This window comes from Bombina bombina, chromosome 6 (assembly GCF_027579735.1).
Source record: "Bombina bombina isolate aBomBom1 chromosome 6, aBomBom1.pri, whole genome shotgun sequence".
Taxonomy (NCBI): domain Eukaryota; kingdom Metazoa; phylum Chordata; class Amphibia; order Anura; family Bombinatoridae; genus Bombina; species Bombina bombina.
This window is the reverse complement of record NC_069504.1, coordinates 1027437668-1027451859: the sequence shown is the minus strand read 5'-3', so window position 1 is coordinate 1027451859 and position 14192 is coordinate 1027437668.

Below are 14192 nucleotides of genomic sequence, written 5' to 3'. Positions count from 1 at the left end.
AACTCCCTCCAAAGGTTTTCTATGGGGTTGAGATCTGGAGACTGGCTAGGCCACTCCAGGACCTTGAAATGCTTCTTACGAAGCCACTCCTTCATTGCCCGGGCGCTGTGTTTGGGATCATTGTCATGCTGAAAGACCCAGCCACGTTTCATCTTCAATGCACTTGCTGATGGAAGGAGGTTTGCACTCAAAATCTCACGATACATGGCCCCATTCATTCTTTCATGTACACAAATCAGTCGTCCTGTTCCCTTTGCAGAGAAACAGCCCCAAAGCATGATGTTGCCACCCCCATGCTTCACAGTAGGTATGGTGTTCTTTGGTTGCAATTCAGCATTATCTCTCCTCCAAACACGACGAGTTGTGTTTCTACCAAACAGTTCTTCTTTGGTTTCATCTGACCATATGACATTCTCCCAATCCACTTCTGGATCATCCAAATGCTCTCTAGCATACTTCAGACGGGCCCGGACATGTACTGGCTTAAGCAGGGGGACACGTCTGGCACTGCAGGATCTGAGTCCCTGGCAGCGTAGTGTGTTACTGATGGTAGCCTTTGTTACGTTGGTCCCAGCTCTCTGCAGGTCATTCACTAGGTCCCCCCGTGTGCTTCTGGGATGTTTGCTCACCGCTCTTGTGATCATTTTGACCCCACGGGGTGAGATCTTGCGTGGAGCCCCAGATCAAGGGAGATTATCAGTGGTCTTGTATGTCTTCCATTTTCTAATTATTGCTCCCACAGTTGATTTCTTCACACCAAGCTGCTTGCCTATTGCAGATACAGTCTTCCTAGCCTGGTGCAGGTCTACAATTTTGTTTCTGGTGTCCTTCGACAGCTCTTTGGTCTTCACCATAGTTGAGTTTGGAGTGTGACTGTTTGAGGTTGTGGACAGGTTTCTTTTATACTGATAACAAGTTCAAACAGGTGCCATTAATACAGGTAATGAGTGGAGGACAGAGGAGCCTCTAAAAGAAGAAGATACAGGTCTGTGAGAGCCAGAAATCTTGCTTGTTTGTAGGTGACCAAATACTTATTTTCCACCATAATATGGAAATAAATTCTTTCTAAATCAGACAATGTTATTGCCTGGATTTGTTTCCACATTTTGTCTCTCATAGTTGAGGTATACCTATGATGAAAATTACAGGCCTCTCTCATCTTCTTAAGTGGGAGAACTTGCACAATTGGTGGCTAACTAAATACTTTTTTGCCCCACTGTATTTCCCGGGGGATTTAATATCCAAATCATTTTATCTGTTTACTGTATGTCTTAAATAAACATTAAATTATATATATAATTTTTATTTTATTTGTTTTTATATCCCTTGTTTTTCTAGTGCACATCATTTTGTGAACATTTATGTACTGCCATTATTTATTTTAATTGATGCTGTATTGAACACCTTATTTTGGGCCATAAAGTAAAATTTTTCAAATCATTTAGAAAGTTGTCATGCTAATGAAAACTTGGGTTTTAGCTCTTCATATCATATCGCTTTTTGGATAAATCTTCTGATTACCAAGATTTATTTGGAGGCAGAATAGACACATTATTGCCCTTTTTTTCTAGATAAGTTTCTTCTTTTTGGATTTTCAAGAATGAGGATTATATTGAATAAATTTGCAAGGCAGCAACATACTCTCTCTAAATGTAACCACTTTTATGTGTTTGGTAGGAAAGCAATTCATGCAGCAGTCTGATAATTAGGTACCTGCCTTAAAACATTTTTTGTCCCATCCAGTTACTTGTAGACTCCAAAGCTTGGGTATTAGTTTCCAGGAGAAATGGACGATACACTCTTACAATCTTATGAAAAAAAGCAAAATGTATGCTTACCTGATAAATTAATTTATTTCATGGTGGGGAAAGTCCATGAGACCCGCTCATTTAAATTTTTTACTTTATTTTTCTTTTCTTTCTGGCAATAGTTCTAGTTTGCACCTCATTTTCCCTACTTTGTCCTTTCCTACAGTTGGTGTATTTATCTTAATGTTGCCACCAATTATATTATATCATTTAATCTAGGTTACAATATTATTTATTATTTATTTATATTGATTTCAGTAGTAGCCTCCAGTAATATTATATAATTTTGTCTATTAGAATATCTCAGTGGTATATCCTAATAATATTAGTACATCTCAGGAGTGTCCTCCAAGCGTGTTATGTATTTATGATTATGAATATTAATAATTAATAACAATCATAAAATTATTGTCAGCAATATCTCCAATAATACAATAGAATCGTATCAGTACACTCTAGTGAAATGTTAAATCTCTGTAGAGTTTGCTAAAATAATACTATTGAGATATCTATAAATTTGACAACAAAATTATTATTCAACATAAATATTTAATCCTAATTGAAGTAATTTCTAAGTTCTTACCAGTTAATCTTTATGAAACACAATGATTGTATTTGTGCAGTAAACCGAATATCACTTATGAACAGGTATATATATTAAGTGATTATTGCAATCTTAAAGTAATTTAACAAGCTAAGAAAAAAATCTTTAGATCAATTAATATTCAATTAATCGTCTGGTACCTCTGTATTATGGACACAATATTTCTATAAATTAACCTTAACTCAAAATGAATTGCTTATCAAATATCACACATGAATCTTACTAGAACAATTTATAAATAGCCGGAAAGTTTAACCAATTCAGTTTATAGCTTATTTAACAACGTTTGATTAACAATATAATCAAATATTTCAACACAAATCTTACCAAATCTCAATACATCTAATAGAACTTTCAGAAAAATGTTATTCAACTATTTGGCCCAAAATTATAATACTTCAAATAATCAACCAGAGATTGTTACACAATACTATTAATTCAACATATATCCAGTAATCTAGTATTAAATAATTCCAATTTAGCCACAATAACTAGTGCAATTTCTAAGAGATATCACAGTAAAATAAAAATGAATTTGTGAATGTTAATGCCTAACCCTTTTCTCAATAATAATTGACTTAATGCTAGTATATTTAATATATGAAATACACTGGTCTAGTTAATATTAATTTATAAATACAAAATTACACTCAAACTACTGCAATAAAGACTATCTTTGATTTAAAATATTACAAATTATAAAGAAACATTAAATCGCTCAATATTTGAGAGTTCCAGTATCCTAGATTCCTCTTATTGTCAAATAAAATTAGATATTTGCACACATTTTGGGAGAGAAGTGAGCCCAACAATCTCTTATCAGAAAGAGGATTCCAACAGGTTTTTCTTACAAAGAATGTGTCCCCATACTCGCATCTTCTGTAAGTAAATATTGCAGCTTTTCAGGATTGCAACAATATAACAAGGAAAGGGCTCACCACCAAGGCAAAGGTCAGTTAGTAAGTCACCAAAAAGAAGCAGCAAGGGCCATTCTCTCCTATGTGCAGAGCTTATATCAATGATAAACTCCTCCCCTTTTCTTAATCACCCAATAGAGAAATCTTTGGGTCTGGATAACTCTCATTGGATATTCACTGGTTATTCAATTTCCTTAATTGAATATCTTTGGCTGCAATTCCCGTATCGAACACAGGGGGGAACAGGAGTTGAAATGTGGTTTTATCAGTAAGGTACGTAAACTACAGAACAATATATTTCCTGTATATATATATATATATATTTTCATAAATGTACATTCAATACAATGTAGTCACCAAAAAGAAGCAGCAAGAGCCATTCTCTCCTATGTGCAGAGCTTATATCAGTGATAAACTCCTCCCCATTTCTTAATCACCCAATAGAGAAATCTTTGGGTCTGGATAACTCTCATTGGATATTCACTGGTTATTCAATTTCCTTAATTGAATATATTTCGCTGCAATTCCCATATCGAATACAGGGGGGCAACAGGAGTTGAAATGTGGTTTTATCAGTAAGATACGTAAACTACAGAATATATATATTTATATATATATATTTTATTTTTTTTCCCATAAATGTACATTCAATATACTTAATATTTCCTAATTTTAATTTTAATAAAGCATTTGGTTAATATATATGTGATTATATAATTTAACTAAGTATTTATATTTTAAGACTAAACATTGGTATAATTATTTTTTATTTATTTATTTATTTTTATTTATAGCCAATACAAGGTACACAAATAGAATTAATATCAATAATACACCACGCAGGGTGAAAAATATAGGATTACAGAAATAATGGTACAAAAGAAAAAGCAACATACACTGACATTTAGAATGTTAAAACCATGATCATAATATAAACTGTGGGAATCCTCTATGCGTTAGAGTACCGTGTAGAATATGTACCTATGCACCTCAATATTGGGGTTTTATAATTTTATAACCTGACACCATTGAACTAAACATCAATGACCAAAAAAAAGGTACTCAAACTAACAACTCTGCAATAAGAGAAATGTACATCGAGCAAACAAACAAGTGGTTATTCAGCACATATCATTTCAAACTTCCTCTGTTGCATTTTTCCCATACTAAGCTTAGGACTTAAAATCTAAAAATAAAATAAAAAATAAGTAAATATATATATTATTACATCTTAATTAATATATATATATATATATATATATATATATATATATATATATATATATTTCCTATTGATAATGTCTGAAGAGATGTACTTAAGAGTCATATTTCTATTTTGGGACTTGGTAGTATAATTCATAATTTCTAGTACCATGTTAATAATTAGTTATTTGATTTTAATAGAATAATATAATTCCATATTCTGATATTACATTGCATTTAATTTGAATTCTGTAGTAATTAATTCATTATAGATATATATATTTGACTTTATTATTATTGACTATTTAATATATATATTTGATTTCATCATTTCACATGTCTTAATAATTTTTTAATTGTATGGACTCATGTCTATAAAAATATTCATAGGGCAGCATATTTATTATGTATTCATTACCTCATTGTACCTCATTGGTACATCAGATTTCTGAAATAAAAGAAAATGTTGTTTATTCACATATTTCAAATCAATACAGCTATTTATATAATATAGTAGACACTCATCTAATGTAGTATATGGCATTAGACATATCTCCCAGATCCATATATATACATTTATACAATACTGAGGTACAAATGAAACATCTGAAAATTATCTAACAATTTATTTAAACCTTAAGATTTCAATTCTTATATCGATTCAGCTTCCCCACATAACATCAAGGTAATTTAAAGCTGACACGGAATCTGGGGTTTGTATATTTAAACTCAGTATGGAGTAATTAACTCTTACATGCAAAATATTACAATTTGCTGCCCACCCTGAAATCTTTTCCCCACTTCAGACTTTCGGTCTCCCTGACTACAGGGGGGGGGGGGGTCTATGATAAACTTACTTTATTACCAACTCTTCAGGCAGGAAGTTCCTTTTATGGAAGTTCAAACCTGGGAATACAATGTGATAAGGTCCCTTTGAAGTGATCTAATTTCATTTGAGGCAACTGTCTTCTCTTTGAATGTATTTTCAGATAACTTGATCAGTGATGTATAATCAACTAGCAACTGGTCTGAGTTAAAAAGTCTGATTTCAGGTCCTTAATAAAACTTTTTTCATCCAAAGGAACATTTCAGATTAATGAACTATTAATCTATGGGATATGTATATCAATTAAATATTAATTTGTACATCACATCACAGTCACTCAACCTTTACATGATACTACATTTCTACTTCTCATTTCATGGCTATACATCAGACTAGACTACCAGAGAAGTTGGAGGGATTAAGTGCTCTTAAAGCTTTGGAAATCTTTACTTCCTTGTAGTAGCCAAGAGTTGAATCCAATGAAAGAAATTAATTAATCAAGTAATTATTAATTTTGTTTGTTTGTTTTAATTCTGAGTTTACGTGTCTATTTTTAATTGAATGTGCCTTATTTATGGACTTATCAGAGTTTTTTTAAAATGGAAAAATGTAAGAGATGACATACAATACAAACTTTATAAGAAAGTAGAACATCTGTAATAAAGAAAAATAAAATCTGTAAATATTGTTTTTAATTTTTTTTCACACACCTACAGAGAAGCTATAAGTGTATGAATAAAAAAATATATATAGTTTCATAACCTGTGAATATCATACACAAAATAAAAATGATCAAATGTAAAATAAAATATGATAAATATGTCACCATGTATAAGTATTTTTCTATTCACCAATGTCCTTTTATTCAATGATCTTCCACATGAAATAAATAAAGATACAAATACATAGAATTACACTGTAACACCTTGAAGTTGCTTTCAAAGTTGGTTACAAATACATTTTGCAGAGCCATTATAGCTCTGAGTATTAAATGAAGGTCAGCTTTGATAAATGAAAGTCCGGTTTTTAAAAATACTATTAGAAACTGGGGCACTTTCACTCATCAAAGTTTATAAAGCAGCCGTTTTTTAAAAAAAACTTACCTCTCTCCTCTTCACAGTTGGAGCAGCTTCTCCTGGACGCAGATCCTCTCTTCATACGTCAGCAAAGACTAATCTGGCTTCCTCCAATAACGGCTTCCCCCCCACACAGTAAACATTGCCTGAGGCCATGCCGTGATTGGAGGAAGCCGGATTCTTCATAGCTGATGTATGAAGAGAGGTTTTGCGGGCAGTGGAAGTTGCTCTGCCTGTGAAGAGGAGAGAGGTTAGTTTTTAAACAAATCAGCTGCTTTGTAAACTTTGATGAATTAAAGTGCCCATGTTTTTAATAGTATTTTTAAAAACCGGACTTTCATTCCTCAAAGTTGACCTTCACTTTAAGTATTGTTACAAAACCCCACTGGGTAACAGGATTTTGCTTCTTAAACTTTTATTTTAAGGACAATTAAACAAAACATGGAGGTTTTTAAAACCACATTTATAGTTAATGGGACAGTTTACCCCCCCAAAATGTCCCCTTTAAATTGTTCCCAATTATTCATTTTACCTACTAGAGTGTATTAAAGTGTTTACAAGTATCTCCTTTACCCATATTTTGCATTTGAAATAGCTGATTTAGACTGTGGTATCCCCACCTATACTGGAGTCTAGGCTATTGATAAGCCTAAGTAAAAACAGCCAGATGAATAAATTACACCTATTTATGATGTTGCGAGGGGACATGATCCGATATAGCGGATAATGTCCGTTGCACATCGATAAATGCCAACAGCATACGTTCTCTGCATTTATCATCGCACCAGCAGTTCTTGTTAACTGCTGGTGCAATACCACCCCCTGCAGATTCATGGCCAATCTGCCGCTAGCAGGGAGTGTCAATCAACCCGATCGTATTTGATCAGTGGATTTCTGTCGATTTCTGTCCGCCGCCTCAGAGTAGGCGGACAGGTTATGGAGCAGTGGTCATTAGACCGCTGCTCCATAACTTCTGTTTCTGGCGAGCCTAAAGGCTCGCCGGAAACATGGGGCATCAAGCTCCATATGGAGCTTGATAAATATGCCCCTCTGTGAGGTGCCGGATTGTTAAGTTATAAAATGTTAATTTTCCAGTGTTTTCTCTAAGTATTGAACTTTGGTTTTCCAGACAAATATAAGATAAGGAAGCAAGTCTGTGTAAACAAAGTGATAACATAATGAGATAATGGTATTACTTGCAAGCTCAACCCATTGTAATAGGCTGTGGTTTAAAACCACAAAACCTGCTACTTTATATACACAAACCTGAAAATGTAATTTCTCATACATTTTATGTTCTGCAGCTGGTATAACAAATCATTGAAAATACATTAATGTAAAAACTATTTTACAGTGTACTGTCCATTTAACCAGTAGCATGCATGAAGGACCCAACATGTTTATGAGAAATTTAAACATTTACTTTAATTTGCCAGCCCCTTTATCATGTGAACCAATCACAGACTCATATACGTATACACTGTGTACTCTTGCACTCTGCATGCTTATCTGAATAATCAAAGTTTAATTTTGATTTTGATAAACCTTTAAGAAGCAGTGGCCTTCAGTTGACAGGTTACCATTGTGGCCTGGGTTCTTACTTTTAGGATAATATGTGTACAAAAAAAATCAATGGTTTCACATTTTGTAAATGTTCCTGCTAGTATCAAGTTCTTAGTATATGCATCCTTCAGTGATTAAAAAACTCTAAACTCACTAAATAACACTATTTAAGTTACTAAAGATATACGGCTCCAAGGCTATGGAATTTGGTGGACACAAAACCCACATTTTTTTCTTTCATGCTTTAGATTTAAACATTTAGCCACCAAACAGCAAGCACTACCCAGGTGCTGAACCAAAAATGGGCTGGCTCCTATGCTTACATTCGTGCTTTTTTCAAATAAAGATAGCAAGATAACGAAGGACAATGTATAATAGGAGTAAATTAGAAAGTTGCTTTGCTTTCTCTGAATCATGAAATAAATAATTTGGGTTTTGTGTCCCTTTAATGATTACATATTATGATTATATAAAAATCAATAAGTTGATTTATATGTTTCACATCATAATGTAAACTATTCTGGAGTTCTAGTATAGGTGAAATTTATGGGTGAATCAGTGACCTGGTTTATATGTTAACATGGGAATGGGTAGTATGGTTCAGGCTAGAACATATAACCTAGGTTAATCAATCACCACCTAAGTTTATTAGATTTTCACATTCAGAAACTGAAGTAAGATAAATGTTCTGTTAATATGATTGCTGCTTGTATGAGTCACTTATTCACTTCTCTGTTGTAGGGCTCAGAAAGTAGGTCAGGACTGAAGTACTGAAAACTGTTTAAATTCTTCTTTTTCTTCTGAAGAGAAGAATTTAATTTTGCCAAAGGAACAATGATGAAATACAGGATTATCTACATTTCTACATACAAATATTATTTAGCAGGGGGCGGAGCTAACCGCTGAACAGGGAAGACGTGTAGGCAGAGAGCTCCTGTCTCACGACTCTATTTTAGCTTATAAAATACTCTTAACAATATTAAAATTGGGCACACTAATTGACCACCAGAGTCAGTTCCTTTCGGTGCATTATTGGAACTCACAGATTTCCCTGCACGGAGACTATTGGAGGTAATAGGAGCGATCTGAAGAGCAGCCTGTTTTCCCGGCTACTAACGGTCTAGCCCAAACCTATGGCCTTCTGAGCTCCGGATGGTCGGGGATCCGCTCTGGAGCAGTTGTGGGCTGCAGACACTGAGAGGCAACCAGGCTTACTCGTTCTCAGACACCAGCCTCGCACACGTAACAGACCTGCTCTCTCCCGTAAGCAAGCTAATTACCCTTGGCTTTGAGGCAGCATCGGAGGTGAGCCGTGACCTGTGCGCCGACCGGAGGAGGGGAGAGAGGAGCTGCGGAGGACTTGGCGGTGGACCGGCCGGGAGTCGACATTGGAGCTGGTGTTGGCGCCAACGGCAGCCATCTTGCGGCCTGTGGAAGTGTCACTGAGGATAACCGTGCGGCAGAAGAGAGAGCTCTGGGCTATCCTGACCCCACTCAGACCGACAGCGGAGACCTGCTAACCTTGCCGCGGCAGGACCCTGCTCTTCTCGTGAAAGACCGGGTACGTGTGAGCCTCAGATTTTGTGGCGGTGGAGCCATAACTTAGCCTGTATTAGAGTCGCAGGACCAAAAACCCACGAGGGTTACGAAAACTCCATACAGACTCAGCGTGGCCGGGTATCTTTGCTGGAAACCACTCAGGGACTGTTGATCTGCAGGAGCAGTGGAGCAGGAGCTCCGGGTAAGATCTTTTTACCGCACCTCACACCAGGCCAGTCCTACTTACAGGCCTTGGGTTTATATTTTGTGGCCCCACTTGTTAGTCTGGTACCAGGACCCCCCTCTGCTGCAAAAGCTCACTTAAATGTTTTGTATCTAAGGATGTCACATTGAGCCCTAAGAATACTGTGTTTGATCTGGGCCGATAGTCATAAACTTACCACACATCGGACTCAGGGTTCAGCTGATAATACCCTCAGAGCATAGTACCTAGGTCTGATCTTTTGATTTACTGAATATCTATTACAGCCCTAGGCCCACATGTGGATACCTTTCAAACATAGATTGGAGCCCTAATACTTGGATTCAGCATTGTTTGGGACTGCTAGGCATCCAGAATATTGGCGCCCCTCTTAGAGCAACTTAACTAGATACTGTGAGGGGGATTATTAGGAGAACTTTCCTCATCAACTGACACGGTACTCTGAGCAGGCCCCTTTAAAGCCCTTATTTCCTACCTTTTTTGTTCTCGTCAGCGGGTCTGAGAACACTGACTATTAGGGAGAGTGAGGTAACGCTCTTCGTTTTACCACCTAGGAGAGCAGCCCTTTCTACCATACTCTCCCCCACAGGCCTACTGTGCTGCTTGTATGCACATAATACATAGAAATGTTTAAACCCTGAGGGACTGCAGCATCTCAGTAAATATATCTTTGCAGCCTATACTCAGAGTGTGACTACAGAGCCTGATTTGACACAATAGCCTGTCTCATTATTTTGTGAAGTTATTGCTGCTGCGCCAGCCTATGTGCCTTTGGGCTCTCAGCTCAAAGTGGAGTGTTATTGTTTTTGAATATCCTGCTAACGCTTACTTTTATCTACAGGCCCTACCTACAATAATAGTCCTAGAAGCTGCATTCTACATTTTGTGCATTTAACTGCTTGATTTCTCTCTGCAGTTCTCATGCTTTCTCTTCCTAATTTTGTTTGTGCTGTGGATATGTTTTGTGTGGTAATACTGCAGTGAATCCCCTCAGGATTCTCCCTTTCCGGCCCACTCAAGTGGTGGGCTGGTCACCGCCATCTACCTTCTCCCTTCCTCTGAGTCGTATCCCCCACTCCCTGAGTCCAGAGGGGGCACTTTGTGGTTTGCTGGGTGGCTCCTCGGCTGTGCTTGCAACCTCTTGACGGCCTGACGTTTGGTCACTGCCGCTACTAGGCGTCGGGTGGACCCACTCAGCAAACCTAGACTAAACTGTTCCTGAATCATTCAACCGGTTACCCAATTCCTGTGTCTCTGCATAAAACGCTGTGTTAATACTGTATTGTTAATAATTGGTTAAGCTCATAATTGCAACACCGGGGGCACCGGTTATCTGAGTGCTTGGGGGTACGGACCGCTCTATCTGGCTCCCCTCCGCACCTCCCCCTTTCCAACCCAGTTCGTCTGGGTTGGTCACGTCCCCTACCCTTTCCCCTTCCTTCTGGTCGTATTCCTGAGGCCCCCCCCATTCTTTGTAGGAGGTTACAGAGCCGACTTTCCCTGAGCCGTTGGCTCAGTGATAAGCCATCATGTTTTAAGTACCAATACTATATGTTGGTTATGCCTAGCCCCGCTCTCTCTATCTTTTATATATTTCTGTATTGTAGTATTCATCCTTAGATGCTATAACTTTTACTAGTCAGTCCTTCTGCATTAACAGTTTTCTCTAAAAGTTCTGGAGTGGTCAAGTTGGTTCATTATTTAAGTCAGCAGCTGCTCTATAGAGGTACTAGCCATGCCACACGCATCTAGAAGGAATCCTAGAACTCCTGCAGCAATAAAAAAAACTGTGCTCGATCATTTCTCTCAACCCATAAAGGACCCTCTTCCTATGCGGAAGGCAGTAAGTGACCCCGAGTCGCAAGATGAGGACTCCCAATCAAGCTGCCAATCAGGAGCCCACTTAAATCATTACATCACGGAGAGCACATTACAAAAGATGCTTGCGGCTCAAACTAAATCTATCACAGCCGAGATCCAGAGGAGCTCAGCGGAACTCAGGAAAGACATAGGGGAGATGGGCGACAGGATTGATACTCTGGAGAGACAACATGATGACCTCGCCACAGACAACTCTAACATCCTAGTATACGCTGAAAACTTGGCAGAACAGATCTCTCAGCTTGAATTAAAACTGGCCGATGTGGAAGATAGGGCCAGAAGAAATAATATATGGTTTAGAGGCATACCTGAGTCAGTTCTGCCAGGGGATCTACAAGAATTTCTCACATCCCTCTACACTGCTCTGCTTGGCCCCTTGGAGGGTGATTGTCACAATATGGAGCGAGCGCATAGGGCTCTTAGGCCGAGGTCAATGTCTTCCGACAAGCCACGAGATGTGGTGGTTTGTTTCCATAACTTCAAATTCAAAGACCGCCTGATGCAGGCGTCCTATCATAAACCCAGTCTGCCTGATAACCTTAAGGATATTCAGCTCCTCCCAGATCTCTCATACGCTGCAACAACGCAGATTATATGCCCCTATCACTGCTCAACTTAGGAAGGCAAACATTAAGTACAGATGGGGATTCCCCACTAAATTAATAGTGACAAAGGACAATCAGTCTCATATTGTCTCTTCCCCTTCGGTGGGCAGTACTCTCCTGGCTACTTGGGGCCTGCAGCCTGCAGTGGAATCTCAGACAGTTGCCCAGTCTAAGCTACGTGTCTCAGCCCCAGCATGGTCTGTTAAAGAGCAGAGGCCCAAGCGCCAAAAACCCAATCCAACTGACCACATCCCGAGGCCTCAAGCCTCACCTACTTGATAATCTTCTGTTATACCTGCTTGAATGTTAATTGATTTTTGCTAACATTTTTTATCTGTATGCAGATGTTTCTGTTTATTTGTTAAAAGCAGTGCGGGTTGGCTGGCCTCTGGCTGGACAGTTGTATGGGAAGTAAGTTAATACCCACATGAAAGATTGACATGGTTGACATGGCGACCCGGCCAGTTTGCTAGCCACCCTGTATTTCTTTTGAGAGCGGGGCTATGTGTTTATTAGCCCTACCCTACCAGTTTGGTTTAGCTCCTCCCCCAGACTTCGGAACCCACGCTTGGGTCCCACTTAGGTGGACTACTTCCACCAGCCCCCCGCCCTTAATCCCCCATCCAACACTTTTCACCTTTCCTTATCCCTAATCCTCAAGTGTTTGTTGCTCGTTAATGGCGCCCCTTAGATTTTTGACACTAAATGTAAGAGGTCTAAACACCTTTGGCAAATGAAGCCTACTATCTAGAACGCTAAAATTCCACAAGGCCGATGTGACCTTCCTCCAGGAAACGCATCTTTTAAGAGACTCCTCCCCCGGCCCGTCACTCCGTGACTACCCTGTTGTAAAAACTGCCTCTTATTCTAAGAAGGCTAGAGGCGTAGCTATCTTGATTAACAAAAGAGTGGCCTTCGAACCTCTCCACGAGATTACAGATCCACAGGCTAGGTACCTTATCCTGATATGTAACCTGGACCATGTCACATACACCTTAGTATCCGTATATTTGCCTAACACCCTCCAACCCAGATACCTAAAGAAAATCTTACGTAAAGTGGACCAAGTTAGACAAGGTAGGGTAATTCTGGCAGGTGATCTGAACATGGTGTGGGATGGTGGCCTTGATAGACAGACAAAGTCATCTAAAATGAGTCCCTCTAGCCCAGAGACCACATGCCGGAGATTTCGGGAACTTATGTCCCAGTTTAACTTCTTTGATGTTTGGAGATCTCTACACCCTCTAGACAGAGACTTTACTCACTACTATATACCCCATTCCACACACTCCAGACTGGACTATGTGTTTTGCCACCCAGACTCCCTGGACCTTATACTCTCCACAAAGATTTGTGCGTGCCCATAGTCAGACCATGACATGGTTCTAATGGACCTGGAGTCACAAGACACCACCAGACCCAGACCTAACTGGAAGCTTCCCCACACCCTCCTGTCCGACATTCCCTTTAGAGAGAGCTTAGGAAAGATATAAACTTCACTTTACAAATTAACAACACCCCTGGGATGCGAGAAGATATACTGTGGGGGGCCTTTAAGGCCACCACTAGAGGTTTCTTTATTCGAAAACAAGCCCATTTGAGGAAACAGACAGGCCTCTCCTTATCCCAAGCCCATCGTAAACTGAGAGGACTTGAGTCACAAAGACGGACAGAAGTTAACATAAACATCGAGGAGGAGATTAGAGATTTGAGGGGACACATATGTAAGCTAGAATATATTAAGACCCAAAATAACTTACTTAAGCTGAAACAGCTATTTTACTCTAAGGGTAACAAAGCAGACACACTCTTAGCTAACAAATTAAGACACCGTACTAGCATCTCTCATATTCCCGAGATTAAACAAAGCGTTCAGTCCTTTAAACTCCTATCACATATAGGCCAGCAGTTCAACGAGTACTATTCAGCTCTATATAATATCCAAAA